This window comes from Dendrobates tinctorius, unplaced genomic scaffold, assembly GCF_039654945.1.
Source record: "Dendrobates tinctorius isolate UK_male_01 unplaced genomic scaffold, ASM3965494v1 ptg000250l, whole genome shotgun sequence".
NCBI classification, from domain to species: domain Eukaryota; kingdom Metazoa; phylum Chordata; class Amphibia; order Anura; family Dendrobatidae; genus Dendrobates; species Dendrobates tinctorius.
This window is the reverse complement of record NW_027361917.1, coordinates 22778167-22791962: the sequence shown is the minus strand read 5'-3', so window position 1 is coordinate 22791962 and position 13796 is coordinate 22778167. Positions and strand designations below refer to the sequence as shown.

At 48.6% G+C, this 13796-nt stretch overlaps 29 non-coding genes across 29 annotated transcripts; all 29 read right to left on the bottom strand.

Annotated features, from left to right (window-relative positions):
* Positions 1-158: 158 nt before the first annotated feature.
* Positions 159-274, bottom strand: LOC141065043 (U5 spliceosomal RNA). Its single transcript, XR_012226194.1, has one exon. It is a non-coding gene; the product is annotated as a U5 spliceosomal RNA (small nuclear RNA).
* A 307-nt stretch (positions 275-581) lies between these two features.
* Positions 582-697, bottom strand: LOC141063796 (U5 spliceosomal RNA). The gene has a single exon (XR_012225072.1). It is a non-coding gene; the product is annotated as a U5 spliceosomal RNA (small nuclear RNA).
* Positions 698-1011: 314 nt separating this feature from the next.
* Positions 1012-1127, bottom strand: LOC141064318 (U5 spliceosomal RNA). Its single transcript, XR_012225541.1, has one exon. It is a non-coding gene; the product is annotated as a U5 spliceosomal RNA (small nuclear RNA).
* Positions 1128-1434: 307 nt separating this feature from the next.
* Positions 1435-1550, bottom strand: LOC141065185 (U5 spliceosomal RNA). The gene has a single exon (XR_012226325.1). It is a non-coding gene; the product is annotated as a U5 spliceosomal RNA (small nuclear RNA).
* Positions 1551-1863: 313 nt separating this feature from the next.
* On the bottom strand, positions 1864-1979 carry LOC141064980 (U5 spliceosomal RNA). The gene has a single exon (XR_012226135.1). It is a non-coding gene; the product is annotated as a U5 spliceosomal RNA (small nuclear RNA).
* Positions 1980-2293: 314 nt separating this feature from the next.
* LOC141063912 (U5 spliceosomal RNA) lies at positions 2294-2409 on the bottom strand. Its single transcript, XR_012225176.1, has one exon. It is a non-coding gene; the product is annotated as a U5 spliceosomal RNA (small nuclear RNA).
* A 312-nt stretch (positions 2410-2721) lies between these two features.
* On the bottom strand, positions 2722-2837 carry LOC141064272 (U5 spliceosomal RNA). Its single transcript, XR_012225499.1, has one exon. It is a non-coding gene; the product is annotated as a U5 spliceosomal RNA (small nuclear RNA).
* Positions 2838-3150: 313 nt separating this feature from the next.
* LOC141064550 (U5 spliceosomal RNA) lies at positions 3151-3266 on the bottom strand. The gene has a single exon (XR_012225751.1). It is a non-coding gene; the product is annotated as a U5 spliceosomal RNA (small nuclear RNA).
* Positions 3267-3580: 314 nt separating this feature from the next.
* LOC141063962 (U5 spliceosomal RNA) lies at positions 3581-3696 on the bottom strand. Its single transcript, XR_012225220.1, has one exon. It is a non-coding gene; the product is annotated as a U5 spliceosomal RNA (small nuclear RNA).
* A 314-nt stretch (positions 3697-4010) lies between these two features.
* Positions 4011-4126, bottom strand: LOC141064549 (U5 spliceosomal RNA). Its single transcript, XR_012225750.1, has one exon. It is a non-coding gene; the product is annotated as a U5 spliceosomal RNA (small nuclear RNA).
* A 314-nt stretch (positions 4127-4440) lies between these two features.
* On the bottom strand, positions 4441-4556 carry LOC141065137 (U5 spliceosomal RNA). Its single transcript, XR_012226279.1, has one exon. It is a non-coding gene; the product is annotated as a U5 spliceosomal RNA (small nuclear RNA).
* Positions 4557-4870: 314 nt separating this feature from the next.
* On the bottom strand, positions 4871-4986 carry LOC141063768 (U5 spliceosomal RNA). The gene has a single exon (XR_012225047.1). It is a non-coding gene; the product is annotated as a U5 spliceosomal RNA (small nuclear RNA).
* A 314-nt stretch (positions 4987-5300) lies between these two features.
* LOC141063756 (U5 spliceosomal RNA) lies at positions 5301-5416 on the bottom strand. The gene has a single exon (XR_012225036.1). It is a non-coding gene; the product is annotated as a U5 spliceosomal RNA (small nuclear RNA).
* Positions 5417-5723: 307 nt separating this feature from the next.
* LOC141063992 (U5 spliceosomal RNA) lies at positions 5724-5839 on the bottom strand. The gene has a single exon (XR_012225248.1). It is a non-coding gene; the product is annotated as a U5 spliceosomal RNA (small nuclear RNA).
* Positions 5840-6153: 314 nt separating this feature from the next.
* LOC141065136 (U5 spliceosomal RNA) lies at positions 6154-6269 on the bottom strand. Its single transcript, XR_012226278.1, has one exon. It is a non-coding gene; the product is annotated as a U5 spliceosomal RNA (small nuclear RNA).
* A 314-nt stretch (positions 6270-6583) lies between these two features.
* Positions 6584-6699, bottom strand: LOC141064871 (U5 spliceosomal RNA). Its single transcript, XR_012226038.1, has one exon. It is a non-coding gene; the product is annotated as a U5 spliceosomal RNA (small nuclear RNA).
* Positions 6700-7013: 314 nt separating this feature from the next.
* On the bottom strand, positions 7014-7129 carry LOC141063744 (U5 spliceosomal RNA). The gene has a single exon (XR_012225025.1). It is a non-coding gene; the product is annotated as a U5 spliceosomal RNA (small nuclear RNA).
* A 307-nt stretch (positions 7130-7436) lies between these two features.
* On the bottom strand, positions 7437-7552 carry LOC141064895 (U5 spliceosomal RNA). The gene has a single exon (XR_012226060.1). It is a non-coding gene; the product is annotated as a U5 spliceosomal RNA (small nuclear RNA).
* A 313-nt stretch (positions 7553-7865) lies between these two features.
* On the bottom strand, positions 7866-7981 carry LOC141064978 (U5 spliceosomal RNA). The gene has a single exon (XR_012226134.1). It is a non-coding gene; the product is annotated as a U5 spliceosomal RNA (small nuclear RNA).
* Positions 7982-8295: 314 nt separating this feature from the next.
* Positions 8296-8411, bottom strand: LOC141064832 (U5 spliceosomal RNA). Its single transcript, XR_012226003.1, has one exon. It is a non-coding gene; the product is annotated as a U5 spliceosomal RNA (small nuclear RNA).
* Positions 8412-8725: 314 nt separating this feature from the next.
* On the bottom strand, positions 8726-8841 carry LOC141064942 (U5 spliceosomal RNA). The gene has a single exon (XR_012226102.1). It is a non-coding gene; the product is annotated as a U5 spliceosomal RNA (small nuclear RNA).
* Positions 8842-9154: 313 nt separating this feature from the next.
* LOC141064977 (U5 spliceosomal RNA) lies at positions 9155-9270 on the bottom strand. The gene has a single exon (XR_012226133.1). It is a non-coding gene; the product is annotated as a U5 spliceosomal RNA (small nuclear RNA).
* A 314-nt stretch (positions 9271-9584) lies between these two features.
* LOC141063630 (U5 spliceosomal RNA) lies at positions 9585-9700 on the bottom strand. Its single transcript, XR_012224922.1, has one exon. It is a non-coding gene; the product is annotated as a U5 spliceosomal RNA (small nuclear RNA).
* A 314-nt stretch (positions 9701-10014) lies between these two features.
* On the bottom strand, positions 10015-10130 carry LOC141063811 (U5 spliceosomal RNA). The gene has a single exon (XR_012225085.1). It is a non-coding gene; the product is annotated as a U5 spliceosomal RNA (small nuclear RNA).
* Positions 10131-10444: 314 nt separating this feature from the next.
* On the bottom strand, positions 10445-10560 carry LOC141064111 (U5 spliceosomal RNA). Its single transcript, XR_012225353.1, has one exon. It is a non-coding gene; the product is annotated as a U5 spliceosomal RNA (small nuclear RNA).
* Positions 10561-12371: 1811 nt separating this feature from the next.
* Positions 12372-12485, bottom strand: LOC141064417 (U5 spliceosomal RNA). Its single transcript, XR_012225630.1, has one exon. It is a non-coding gene; the product is annotated as a U5 spliceosomal RNA (small nuclear RNA).
* Positions 12486-12799: 314 nt separating this feature from the next.
* LOC141065113 (U5 spliceosomal RNA) lies at positions 12800-12915 on the bottom strand. Its single transcript, XR_012226257.1, has one exon. It is a non-coding gene; the product is annotated as a U5 spliceosomal RNA (small nuclear RNA).
* Positions 12916-13229: 314 nt separating this feature from the next.
* Positions 13230-13345, bottom strand: LOC141065087 (U5 spliceosomal RNA). The gene has a single exon (XR_012226233.1). It is a non-coding gene; the product is annotated as a U5 spliceosomal RNA (small nuclear RNA).
* Positions 13346-13651: 306 nt separating this feature from the next.
* LOC141064776 (U5 spliceosomal RNA) lies at positions 13652-13767 on the bottom strand. Its single transcript, XR_012225955.1, has one exon. It is a non-coding gene; the product is annotated as a U5 spliceosomal RNA (small nuclear RNA).
* Between the last annotated feature and the right edge of the window lie 29 nt (positions 13768-13796).

The following is a 13796-nucleotide window of genomic DNA, read 5'->3' as shown; positions in this document are numbered from 1 at the left end:
CTGCCAGAGAGTCACATGTCCCGCTGCCTGGAAGAAGGCCATCCACTGCTACAATTTTCAAATGAGAGACATTTCCCAGCAGCCCCAGAGTACAGTCTCCCACCAAAACCCCACCCACCCACTCATTCCTTCATTCTGTTGTTGAACCCATTTAAGGAAGCCACAGCAAGCTGGGGCGTGCAAAAATTGCCACAAAACTCAGTTTTGCTTCTCTCCACGGAAATCTTTAGTAAAAGGCGAAAGATTTTTACGTTCTGAAGAGAAACCAGAGTATACTGGGTAAGGGCTTCCTCCTGACCTACCACCATGGGCACAGCCCTCATTTGGCCCAGGGAGACCACCTAGAAGTGGGTGCATGGTTTGACTATGGAAAAACAAAAACGGCAACACACAGCCCATTTTCCGCAGGCTGCTCCGTGTTCAGCTCCATTCTGCTGCCAGAGAGTCACATGTCCCGCTGCCTGGAAGAAGGCCATCCACTGCTACAATATTCAAATGAGCGGCATTTCCCATAAGCCCCAGAGTACAGTCTCCCACCAAAACCCCACCCACTCATTCCTTCATTCTGTTGTTGAACCCATAGCGCCAGCAAGCTGGAGCGTGCAAAAATTGCCACAAAACTCAGTTTTGCTTCTCTCCACGGAAATCTTTAGTAAAAGGCGAAAAATTTTTACGTTCTGAAGAAAAGCCAGAGTATACTGGGCAAGGGCTTCCTCCTGACCTACCACCATGGGCACAGCCCTCATTTGGCCCAGGGAGACCACCTAGAAGTGGGTGCGTGGTTTGGCTATGGAAAAACAAAAATGGCAACACACAGCCCATTTTCCGCTGGCTGCTCCGTGTTCAGCTCCATCGTGCTGCCAGAGAGTCACATGTCCCGTTGCCTGGAAGAAGGCCATCCACTGCTACAATATTCAAATGAGAGACATTTCCCAGCAGCCCCAGAGTACAGTCTCCCACCAAAACCCCACCCACTCATTCCTTCATTCTGTTGTTGAAGCCATTTAAGGAAGTCCCAGCAAGCTGGAGCGTGCAAAAATTGTCACAAAACTCAGTTTTGCTTCTCTCCACAGAAATCTTTAATAAAAGGCGAAAGATTTTTACATTCTGAAGAGAAGCCAGAGTATACTGGGCAAGGGCTTCCTCCTGACCTACCACCATGGGCACAGCCCTCATTTGGCCCAGGGAGACCACCTAGAAGTGGGTGCGTGGTTTGGCTATGGAAAAACAAAAACGGCAACACACAGCCCATTTTCCGCAGGCTGCTCCGTGTTCAGCTCTATCTTGCTGCCAGATTGTCACCTGTCCCGCTGCCTGGAAGAACGCCATCCACTGCTACAATATTCAAATGAGAGACATTTCCCAGCAGCCCCAGAGTACAGTCTCCCACAAAAACCCCACCCACTCATTCCTTCATTCTGTTGTTGAACCCATAGCGCCAGCAAGCTGGAGCGTGCAAAAATTGCCACAAAACTCAGTTTTGCTTCTCTCCACGGAAATCTTTAGTAAAAGGCGAAAGATTTTTACGTTCTGAAGAAAAGCCAGAGTATACTGGGCAAGGGCTTCCTACTGACCTACCACCATGGGCACAGCCCTCATTTGGCCCAGGGAGACCACCTAGAAGTGGGTGCGTGGTTTGGCTATGGAAAAACAAAAACGGCAACACACAGCCCATTTTCCGCAGGCTGCTCTGTGTTCAGCTCCATCCTGCTGCCAGAGAGTCACATGTCCCGCTGCCTGGAAAAAGGCCATCCACTGCTACAATATTCAAATGAAAGACATTTCCCAGCAGCCCCATAGTACAGTTTCCCACCAAAATCCACCCACTCATTCCTTCATTCTGTTGTTGAACCCATTTAAGGAAGCCCCAGCAAGCTGGAGCGTGCAAAAATTGCCACAAAACTCAGTTTTGTTTCTCTCCACGGAAATCTTTAGTAAAAGGCGAAAGATTTTTACGTTCTGAAGAGAAGCCAGAGTATACTGGGCAAGGGCTTCCTCCTGACCTACCACCATGGGCACAGCCCTTATTTGGCCCAGGGAGACCACCTAGAAGAGGGTGCGTGGTTTGGCTATGGAAAAACAAAAACGGCAACACACAGCCCATTTTCCGCAGGCTGCTCTGTGTCAAGCTCCATCCTGCTGTCAGAGAGTCACATGTCCCGCTGCCTGGAAGAAGGCCATCCACTGCTACAATATTCAAATGAGAAGCATTTCCCATCAGCCCCAGAGTACAGGCTCCCACCAAAACCCCACCCACTCATTCTTTCATTCTGTTGTTGAACCCATTTAAGGAAGCCCCAGCAAGCTGGAGCATGCAAAAATTGCCACAAAACTCAGTTTTGCTTCTCTCCACAGAAATCTTTAGTAAAAGGCGAAAGATTTTTACATTCTGAAAAGAAGCCAGAGTATACTGGGCAAGGGCTTGCTCCTGACCTACCACCATGGTCACAGCCCTCATTTGGCCCAGGGAGACCACCTAGAAGTGGGTGCGTGGTTTGGCTATGGAAAAACAAAAACAGCAACACAGCCCATTTTCCGCAGGCTGCTCCGTGTTCAGCTCCATCGTGCTGCCAGAGAGTCACATGTCCCGCTGCCTAGAAGAAGGCCATCCACTGCTACAATATTCAAATGAGAGACAGATCCCAGCAGCCCCAGATTACAGTCTCCCACCAAAACCCCACCCACTCATTCCTTCATTCTGTTGTTGAACCCATTTAAGGAAGCCCCAGCAAGCTGGAGCATGCAAAAATTGCCACAAAACTCAGGTTTGCTTCTCTCCACGGAAATCTTTAGTAAAAGGCGAAAGATTTTTACGTTCTGAAGAGAAGCCAGAGTATACTGGGCAAGGGCTTCCTCCTGACCTACCACCATGGGCACAGCCCTCATTTGGCCCAGGGAGACCACCTAGAAGTGGGTGCGTGGTTTGGCTATGGAAAAACAAAAACGGCAACACACAGCCCATTTTCCGCAGGCTGCTCCGTGTTCAGCTCCATCGTGCTGCCAGAGAGTCACATGTCCCATTGCCTGGAAGAAGGCCATCCACTGCTACAATATTCAAATGAGAGACATTTCCCAGCAGCCCCAGAGTACAGTCTCCCACCAAACCCCTCCCACTCATTCCTTCATTCTGTTGTTGAACCCATTTAATGAAGTCCCAGCAAGCTGGAGCGTGCAAAAATTGCCACAAAACTCAGTTTTGCTTCTCTCCACGGAAATCTTTAATAAAAGGCGAAAGATTTTTACATTCTGATGAAAAGCCAGAGTATACTGGGCAAGGGCTTCCTCCTGACCTACCACCATGGGCACAGCCCTCATTTGGCCCAGGGAGACCACCTAGAAGTGGGTGCGTGGTTAGGCTATAGAAAAACAAAAACGGCAACACACAGCCCATTTTCCGCAGGCTGCTCCATGTTCAGCTCCATCTTGCTGCCAGAGAGTCACATGTCCCGCTGCCTGGTAGAAGGCCATCCACTGCTACAATATTCAAATGAGAGACATTTCCCAGCAGCCCCAGAGTACAGTCTCCCACCAAAACCCCACCCACTCATTCCTTCATTCTGTTGTTGAACCCATTTAAGGAAGCCCCAGCAAGCTGGAGCGTGCAAAAATTGCCACAAAATTCAGTTTTGCTTCTCTCCACGGAAATCTTTAGTAAAAGGCGAAAGATTTTTAAGTTCTGAAGAGAAGCCAGAGTATACTGGGCAAGGGCTTCCTCCTGACCTACCACCATGGGCACAGCCCTCATTTGGCCCAGGGAGACCACCTAGAAGTGGGTGCGTGGTTTGGCTATGGAAAAACAAAAACGGCAACACACAGCCCATTTTCCGCAGGCTGCTCCGTGTTCAGCTCCATCCTGCTGCCAGAGCGTCACGTGTCCCGCTGACTGAAAAAAGGCCATCCATGGCTACTATATTCAAATGAGAGTCATTTCCCAGCAGCCCCAGAGTACAGTCTCCCACCAAAACCCCACCCACTCATTCCTTCATTCTGTTGTTGAACCCATTTAACGAAGTCCCAGCAAGCTGGAGCGTGCAAAAATTGCCACAAAACTCAGTTTTGCTTCTCTCCACGGAAATCTTTAATAAAAGGCGAAAGATTTTTACATTCTGATGAAAAGCCAGAGTATACTGGGCAAGTGCTTCCTCCTGACCTACCACCATGGGCACAGCCCTCATTTGGCCCAGGGAGACCACCTAGAAGTGGGTGCGTGGTTTGGCTATGGAAAAACAAAAACGGCAACACACAGCCCATTTTCCGCTGGCTGCTCCATGTTCAGCTCCATCTTGCTGCCAGTGAGTCACATGTCCCGCTGCCTGGAAGAATGCCATCCACTGCTACAATATTCAAATGAGAGACATTTCCCAGCAGCCCCAGAGTACAGTCTCCCACCAAAACCCCACCCACTTATTCCTTCATTCTGTTGTTGAACCCATTTAAGGAAGCCCCAGCAAGCTGGAGCGTGCAAAAATTGCCACAAAATTCAGTTTTGCTTCTCTCCACGGAAATCTTTAGTAAAAGGCGAAAGATTTTTACGTTCTGAAGAGAAGCCAGAGTATACTGGGCAAGGGCTTCCTCCTGACCTACCACCATGGGCACAGCCCTCATTTGGCCCAGGGAGACCACCTAGAAGTGGGTGCGTGGTTTGGCTATGGAAAAACAAAAACAGCAACACACAGCCCATTTTCCGCAGGCTGCTCTGTGTTCAGCTCCATCTTGCTGCCAGATTGTCACCTGTCCCGCTGTCTGGAAGAACGCCATCCACTGCTACAATATTCAAATGAGAGACATTTCCCAGCAGCCCCAGAGTACAGTCTCCCACCAAAACCCCACCCACTCATTCCTTCATTCTGTTGTTGAACCCATTTAAGGAAGCCCCAGCAAGCTGGAGCGTGCAAAAATTGCCACAAAACTCAGTTTTGCTTCTCTCCACGGAAATCTTTAGTAAAAGGCGAAAGATTTTTACGTTCTGAAGAGAAGCCAGAGTATACTGGGCAAGGGCTTCCTCCTGACCTACCACCATGGGCACAGCTCTCATTTGGCCTAGGGAGACCACCTAGAAGTGGGTACGTGGTTTGGCTATGGAAAAACAAAAACGGCAACACACAGCCCATTTTCCGCAGGCTGCTCCGTGTTCAGCTCCATCCTGCTGCCAGAAAGTCACATGTCCCGCTGCCTGGAAGAAGGCCATCCACTGCTACAATATTCAAATGAGAGACATCTCCCAGCAGCCCCAGTGTACAGTCTCCCACCAAAACCCCACCCACTCATTCCTTCATTCTGTTGTTGAACCCATTTAAGGTAGCCCCAGCAAGCTGGAGCGTGCAAAAATTGCCACAAAACTCAGTTTTGCTTCTCTCCACGGAAATCTTTAGTAAAAGGCGAAAGATTTTTACGTTCTGAAGAGAAGCCAGAGTATACTGGGCAAGGGCTTCCTCCTGACCTACCACCATGGGCACAGCCCTCATTTGGCCCAGGGAGACCACCTAGAAGTGGGTGCGTGGTTTGGCTATGGAAAAACAAAAACGGCAACACACAGCCCATTTTCCGCAGGCTGCTCCGTGTTCAGCTCCATCCTGCTGCCAGAGAGTCACATGTCCCGCTGCCTGGAAGAAGGCCATCCACTGCTACAATATTCAAATGAGAGGCATTTCCCATAAGCCCCAGAGTACAGTCTCCCACCAAAACCCCACCCACTCATTCCTTCATTCTGTTGTTGAACCCATAGCGCCAGCAAGCTGGTGCGTGCAAAAATTGCCACAAAACTCAGTTTTGCTTCTCTCCACAGAAATCTTTAGTAAAAGGCGAAAGATTTTTACGTTCTGAAGAAAAGCCAGAGTATACTGGGCAAGGGCTTCCTCCTGACCTACCACCATGGGCACAGCCCTCATTTGGCCCAGGGAGACCACCTAGAAGTGGGTGCGTGGTTTGGCTATGGAAAAACAAAAACGGCAACACACAGCCCATTTTCCGCAGGCTGCTCCATGTTCAGCTCCATCTTGCTGCCAGAGAGTCACATGTCCCGCTGCCTGGAAGAAGGCCATCCACTGCTACAATATTCAAATGAGAGACATTTCCCAGCAGCCCCAGAGTACAGTCTCCCACCAAAACCCCACCCACTCATTCCTTCATTCTGTTGTTGAACCCATTTAAGGAAGCCCCAGCAAGCTGGAGCGTGCAAAAATTGCCACAAAATTCAGTTTTGCTTCTCTCCACGGAAATCTTTAGTAAAAGGCGAAAGATTTTTACGTTCTGAAGAGAAGCCAGAGTATACTGGGCAAGGGCTTCCTCCTGACCTACCACCATGGGCACAGCCCTCATTTGGCCCAGGGAGACCACCTAGAAGTGGGTGCGTGGTTTGGCTATGGAAAAACAAAAACGGCAACACACAGCCCATTTTCCGCAGGCTGCTCCGTGTTCAGCTCCATCTTGCTGCCAGATTGTCACCTGTCCCGCTGCCTGGAAGAACGCCATCCACTGCTACAATATTCAAATGAGAGACATTTCCCAGCAGCCCCAGAGTACAGTCTCCCACCAAAACCCCACCCACTCATTCCTTCATTCTGTTGTTGAACCCATTTAAGGTAGCCCCAGCAAGCTGGAGCGTGCAAAAATTGCCACAAAACTCAGTTTTGCTTCTCTCCACGGAAATCTTTAGTAAAAGGCGAAAGATTTTTACATTCTGAAGAGAAGCCAGAGTATACTGGGCAATGGCTTCCTCCTGACCTACCACCATGGGCACAGCTCTCATTTGGCCTAGGGAGACCACCTAGAAGTGGGTACGTGGTTTGGCTATGGAAAAACAAAAACGGCAACACACAGCCCATTTTCCGCAGGCTGCTCCGTGTTCAGCTCCATCCTGCTGCCAGAAAGTCACATGTCCCGCTGCCTGGAAGAAGGCCATCCACTGCTACAATATTCAAATGAGAGGCATCTCCCATCAGCCCCAGAGTACAGTCTCCCACCAAAACCCCACCCACTCATTCCTTCATTCTGTTGTTGAACCCATTTAAGGAAGCCCCAGCAAGCTGGAGCGTGCAAAAATTGCCACAAAACTCAGTTTTGCTTCTCTCCACGGAAATCTTTAGTAAAAGGCGAAAGATTTTTACGTTCTGAAGAGAAGCCAGAGTATACTGGGCAAGGGCTTCCTCCTGACCTACCACCATGGGCACAGCCCTCATTTGGCCCAGGGAGACCACCTAGAAGTGGGTGCGTGGTTTGGCTATGGAAAAACAAAAACGGCAACACACAGCCCATTTTCCGCAGGCTGCTCCGTGTTCAGCTCCATCTTGCTGCCAGAGTGTCACCTGTCCCGCTGCCTGGAAGAAGGCCATCCACTGCTACAATATTCAAATGAGAGACATTTCCCAGCAGCCCCAGAGTACAGTCTCCCACCAAAACCCCACCCACTCATTCCTTCATTCTGTTGTTGAACCCATAGCCCCAGCAAGCTGGAGCGTGCAAAAATTGCCACAAAACTCAGTTTTGCTTCTCTCCACGGAAATCTTTAGTAAAAGGCGAAAGATTTTTACGTTCTGAAGAAAAGCCAGAGTATACTGGGCAAGGGCTTCCTCCTGACCTACCACCATGGGCACAGCCCTCATTTGGCCCAGGGAGACCACCTAGAAGTGGGTGCGTGGTTTGGCTATGGAAAAACAAAAACGGCAACACACAGCCCATTTTCCGCAGGCTGCTCTGTGTTCAGCTCCATCCTGCTGCCAGAGAGTCACATGTCCCGCTGCCTGGAAGAAGGCCATCCACTGCTACAATATTCAAATGAAAGACATTTCCCAGCAGCCCCATAGTACAGTCTCCCACCAAAATCCACCCACTCATTCCTTCATTCTGTTGTTGAACCCATTTAAGGAAGCCCCAGCAAGCTGGAGCGTGCAAAAATTGCCACAAAACTCAGTTTTGTTTCTCTCCACGGAAATCTTTAGTAAAAGGCGAAAGATTTTTACGTTCTGAAGAGAAGCCAGAGTATACTGGGCAAGGGCTTCCTCCTGACCTACCACCATGGGCACAGCCCTCATTTGGCCCAGGGAGACCACCTAGAAGAGGGTGCGTGGTTTGGCTATGGAAAAACAAAAACGGCAACACACAGCCCATTTTCCGCAGGCTGCTCCGTGTTCAGCTCCATCTTGCTGCCAGAAAATCACCTGTCCCGCTGCCTGGAAGAACGCCATCCACTGCTACAATATTCAAATGAGAGACATTTCCCAGCAGCCCCAGAGTACAGTCTCCCACCAAAACCCCACCCACTCATTCCTTCATTCTGTTGTTGAACCCATTTAAGGAAACCCCAGCAAGCTGGAGCGTGCAAAAATTGCCACAAAACTCAGTTTTGCTTCTCTCCACGGAAATCTTTAGTAAAAGGCGAAAGATTTTTACGTTCTGAAGAGAAGCCAGAGTATACTGGGCAAGTGCTTCCTCCTGACCTAACACCATGGGCACAGCCCTCATTTGGCCCAGGGAGACCACCTAGAAGTGGGTGCGTGGTTTGGCTATGGAAAAACAAAAACGGCAACACACAGCCCATTTTCCGCAGGCTGCTCCGTGTTCAGCTCCATCCTGCTGCCAGAAAGTCACATGTCCCGCTGCCTGGAAGAAGGCCATCCAGAGCTACAATATTCAAATGAGAGACATTTCCCAGCAGCCCCAGAGTACAGTCTCCCACCAAAACCCCACCCACTCATTCCTTCATTCTGTTGTTGAACCCATTTAAGGAAGCCCCAGCAAGCTGGAGCGTGCAAAAATTGCCACAAAACTCAGGTTTGCTTCTCTCCACGGAAATCTTTAGTAAAAGGCAAAAGATTTTTACATTCTGAAGAGAAGCCAGAGTATACAGAGCAAGAGCTTCCTCCTGACCTACCACCATGGGCCCAGCCCTCATTTGGCCCAGGAAGACCACCTAGAAGTGGGTGCATGGTTTGGCTATGGAAAAACAAAAAAGGCAAAACACAGCCCATTTTCCGCAGGCTGTTCCGTGTTCAGCTCCATCGTGCTGCCAGAGAGTCACATGTCCCGCTGCCTGGAAGAAGGCCATCCACTACTACAATTTTCAAATGAAAGACATTTCCCAGCAGCCCCATAGTACAGTTTCCCACCAAAATCCACCCACTCATTCCTTCATTCTGTTGTTGAACCCATTTAAGGAAGCCCCAGCAAGCTGGAGCGTGCAAAAATTGCCACAAAACTCAGTTTTGTTTCTCTCCACGGAAATCTTTAGTAAAAGGCGAAAGATTTTTACGTTCTGAAGAGAAGCCAGAGTATACTGGGCAAGGGCTTCCTCCTGACCTACCACCATGGGCACAGCCCTCATTTGGCCCAGGGAGACCACTTAGAAGAGGGTGCGTGGTTTGGCTATGGAAAAACAAAAACGGCAACACACAGCCCATTTTCCGCAGGCTGCTCCGTGTTCAGCTCCATCTTGCTGCCAGAAAGTCACCTGTCCCGCTGCCTGGAAGAACGCCATCCACTGCTACAATATTCAAATGAGAGACATTTCCCAGCAGCCCCAGAGTACAGTCTCCCACCAAAACCCCACCCACTCATTCCTTCATTCTGTTGTTGAACCCATTTAAGGAAACCCCAGCAAGCTGGAGCGTGCAAAAATTGCCACAAAACTCAGTTTTGCTTCTCTCCACAGAAATCTTTAGTAAAAGGCGAAAGATTTTTACGTTCTGAAGAGAAGCCAGAGTATACTGGGCAAGTGCTTCCTCCTGACCTAACACCATGGGCACAGCCCTCATTTGGCCCAGGGAGACCACCTAGAAGTGGGTGCGTGGTTTGGCTATGGAAAAACAAAAACGGAAACACACAGCCCATTTTCCGCAGGCTGCTCCGTGTTCAGCTCCCTCCTGCTGCCAGAAAGTCACATGTCCCGCTGCCTGGAAGAAGGCCATCCACTGCTACAATATTCAAATGAGAGGCATCTCCCATCAGCCCCAGAGTACAGTCTCCCACCAAAACCCCACCCACTCATTCCTTCATTCTGTTGTTGAACCCATTTAAGGTAGCCCCAGCAAGCTGGAGCGTGCAAAAATTGCCACAAAACTCAGTTTTGCTTCTCTCCACGGAAATCTTTAGTAAAAAGCGAAAGATTTTTACGTTCTGAAGAAAAGCCAGAGTATACTGGTCAAGGGCTTCCTCCTGACCTACCACCATGTGCACAGCCCTCATTTGGCCCAGGGAGACCACCTAGAAGTGGGTGCGTGGTTTTGCTATGGAAAAACAAAAACGGCAACACACAGCCCATTTTCCACAGGCTGCTCCGTGTTCAGCTCCATCGTGCTGCCAGAGAGTCACATGTCCCGCTGCCTGGAAGAAGGCCATCCAGAGCTACAATATTCAAATGAGAGACATTTCCTAGCAGCCCCAGAGTACAGTCTCCCACCAAAACCCCACCCACTCATTCCTTCATTCTTTTGTTGAACCCATTTAAGGAAGTCCCAGCAAGCTGGAGCGTGCAAAAATTGCCACAAAACTCAGTTTTGCTTCTCTCCACGGAAATCTTTAATAAAAGGCGAAAGATTTTTACATTCTGAAGAGAAGCCAGAGTTTACTGGGCAAGGGCTTCCTCCTGACCTACCACCATGGGCACAGCACTCATTTGGCCCAGGGAGATCACCTAGAAGTGGGTGCGTGGTTTGGCTATGGAAAAACAAAATCGGCAACACACAGCCCATTTTCCGCAGGCTGCTCCATGTTCAGCTCCATCTTGCTGCCAGAGAGTCACATGTCCCGCTGCCTGGAAGAAGGCCATCCACTGCTACAATATTCAAGTGAGAGACATTTCCCAGCAGCCCCAGAGTACAGTCTCCCACCAAAACCCCACCCACTCATTCCATCATTCTGTTGTTGAACCCATTTAAGGAAGCCCCAGCAAGCTGGAGCGTGGAGTACTGAAGGAGATAGCAGAAGAAATTTCTGAACCACTCTCCATAATCTTTGAAAATTCTTGGAGAACAGGAGAAGTGCCAGAAGACTGGAGAAGAGCAAATGTTGTTCCTATCTTCAAAAAGGGGAAGAAGGTGGACCCAGGCAACTATAGGCCAGTGAGTCTGACTTCTATACCAGGAAAGATCTTTGAACAAATTATTAAACAACATGTAAGTCAATACCTGGATAAGAATGAAGTGATCAAACAGAGTCAGCATGGGTTTGTAACTAATAAGTCATGTCAGACTAACTTAATTTCCTTCTATGACGGTATCACTGATTGGGTGGATCAAGGAAATGCTGTAGATATAGTATATCTTGACTTCAGCAAAGCATTTGACAAAGTCTCTCATACAATCCTTATTGAAAAAATGACTAAGTATGGAATGGACAAGGCAACTGTTAGGTGGATTCATAGCTGGCTTAGTGATCGGACCCAAAGAGTGGTCGTAAATGGCTGCACATCCAGTTGGAAGAATGTCTCAAGTGGGGTACCACAGGGCTCTGTCCTGGGCCCTGTATTGTTCAACATCTTTATCAACGATTTAGATGAAGGAATTGAGGGTAAACTGATTAAATTTGCTGATGACACAAAGCTAGGAGGGATAGCTAATTCTAGAGAAGAGAGAGAGAGGATTCAAAAAGATTTAAATAAACTGGAGAAGTGGGCAGTAACTAACAGAATGGTTTTTAACAGGGAGAAATGCAAAGTACTACATCTGGGCAATAAAAATGAAAAAAGCATATATAGAATGGGAGGAATAGGGCTAAGTGACAGCACATGTGAAAAAGACTTGGGTATACTAATAGATCACAGACTGAATATGAGTCAACAGTGTGATGCAGCAGCAAAAAAGGCAAATGCAGTTCTAGGATGTATTAACAGAAGCATACAGTCTAGATCACGTGAAGTCATTATTTCCCTCTACTCCTCTTTGGTCAGACCACATCTGGAATATTGTGTCCAGTTTTGGGCACCACATTTTAAAAAAGACATCAACAAACTGGAGCAAGTTCAGAAAAGAGCGACCAGAATGGTGACCGGTCTGCAAACCCTGTCTTATGAGGAAAGGTTGCAGGATTTGGGAATGTTTAGTTTGCAAAAGAGAAGACTGAGAGGAGACTTAATTGCTGTCTACAAATATCTAAAGGGCTGTCACATTGTAGAAGGATCAACTTTATTCTCATTTGCACAAGGAAAGACTAGAAGCAATGGGATGAAACTGAATGGGAGGAGACACAGATTAGATATTAGAAAAAACTTTTTGACAGTTAGAGTGATCAATGAGTGGAACAGGCTGCCACGAGAAGTGGTGAGTTCTCCTTCAATGGAAGTCTTCAAACAGAGGCTGGACAGACATCTGATTGGGATGATTTAGCGAATCCTGCTTTGAGCAGGGGGTTGGACCAGATGGCCCAGGAGGTCCCTTCCAACTCTACGATTCTATGATTCTAAAAATTGCCACAAAATTCAGTTTTGCTTCTCTCCACGGAAATCTTTAGTAAAAGGCGAAAGATTTTTACGTTCTGAAGAGAAGCCAGAGTATACTGGGCAAGGGCTTCCTCCTGACCTACCACCATGGGCACAGCCCTCATTTGGCCCAGGGAGACCACCTAGAAGTGGGTGCGTGGTTTGGCTATGGAAAAACAAAAACGGCAACACACAGCCCATTTTCCGCAGGCTGCTCCGTGTTCAGCTCCATCCTGCTGCCAGAGAGTCACATGTCCCGCTGCCTGGAAGAAGGCCATCCACTGCTACAAAATTCAAATGAGAGACATTTCCCAGCAGCCCCAGAGTACAGTCTCCCACCAAAACCCCACCCACTCATTCCTTCATTCTGTTGTTGAACCCATTTAAGGAAGCCCCAGCAAGCTGGAACGTGCAAAAATTGCCAAAAAACTCAGTTTTGCTTCTCTCCACGGAAATCTTTAGTAAAAGGCGAAAGATTTTTACGTTCTGAAGAAAAGCCAAAGTATACTGCGCAAGGGCTTCCTCCTGACCTACCACCATGGCCGCAGCCCTCATTTGGCCCAGGGAGACCACCTAGAAGTGGGTGCGTGGTTTGGCGATTTAAAAACAAAAACGGCAACACACAGCCCATTTTCCGCAGGCTGCTCCGTGTTCAGCTCCATCCTGCTGCCAGAGCGTCACGTGTCCCGCTGACTGAAAAAAGGCCATCCACGGCTACTATATTCAAATGAGAAACATTTCCCAGCAGCCCCAGAGTACAGTCTCCCACCAAAACCCCACCTTCTCATTAATTCATTCTGTTGTTAAACCCATTTAAGGAAGCCCCAGCAAGCTGGAGCGTGCAAAAATTGGCACAAAACTCAGTTTTGCTTCTCTCCACGGAAATCTTTAGTAAAAGGCAAAAGATTTTTACGTTCTGTAGAAAAGCCAGAGTACACGGCGCAAGGGCTTCCTCCTGACCTACCACCATGGCCGCAGCCCACATTTGGCCCAGGGAGACCACCTAGAAGTGGGTGCGTGGTTTGGCTATGGAAAAACAAAAACGGCAACACACAGCCCATTTTCCGCAGGCTGCTCTGTGTTAAGCTCCATCCTGCTGCCAGAGAGTCACATGTCCCGCTGCCTGGAAGAAGGCCATCCACTGCTACAATATTCAAATGAGAAGCATTTCCCATCAGCCCCAGAGTACAGGCTCCCACCAAAACCCCACCCACTCATTCTTTCATTGATCCCATTTAAGGAAGCCCCAAGAAGCTGGAGCATGCAAAAATTGCCACAAAACTCAGTTTTGCTTCTCTTCACGGAAATCTTTAGTAAAAGGCAAAAGATTTTTACGTTCCGAAGAGAAGCCAGAGTATGCTGGGCAAGGGCTTGCTCCTGACCTACC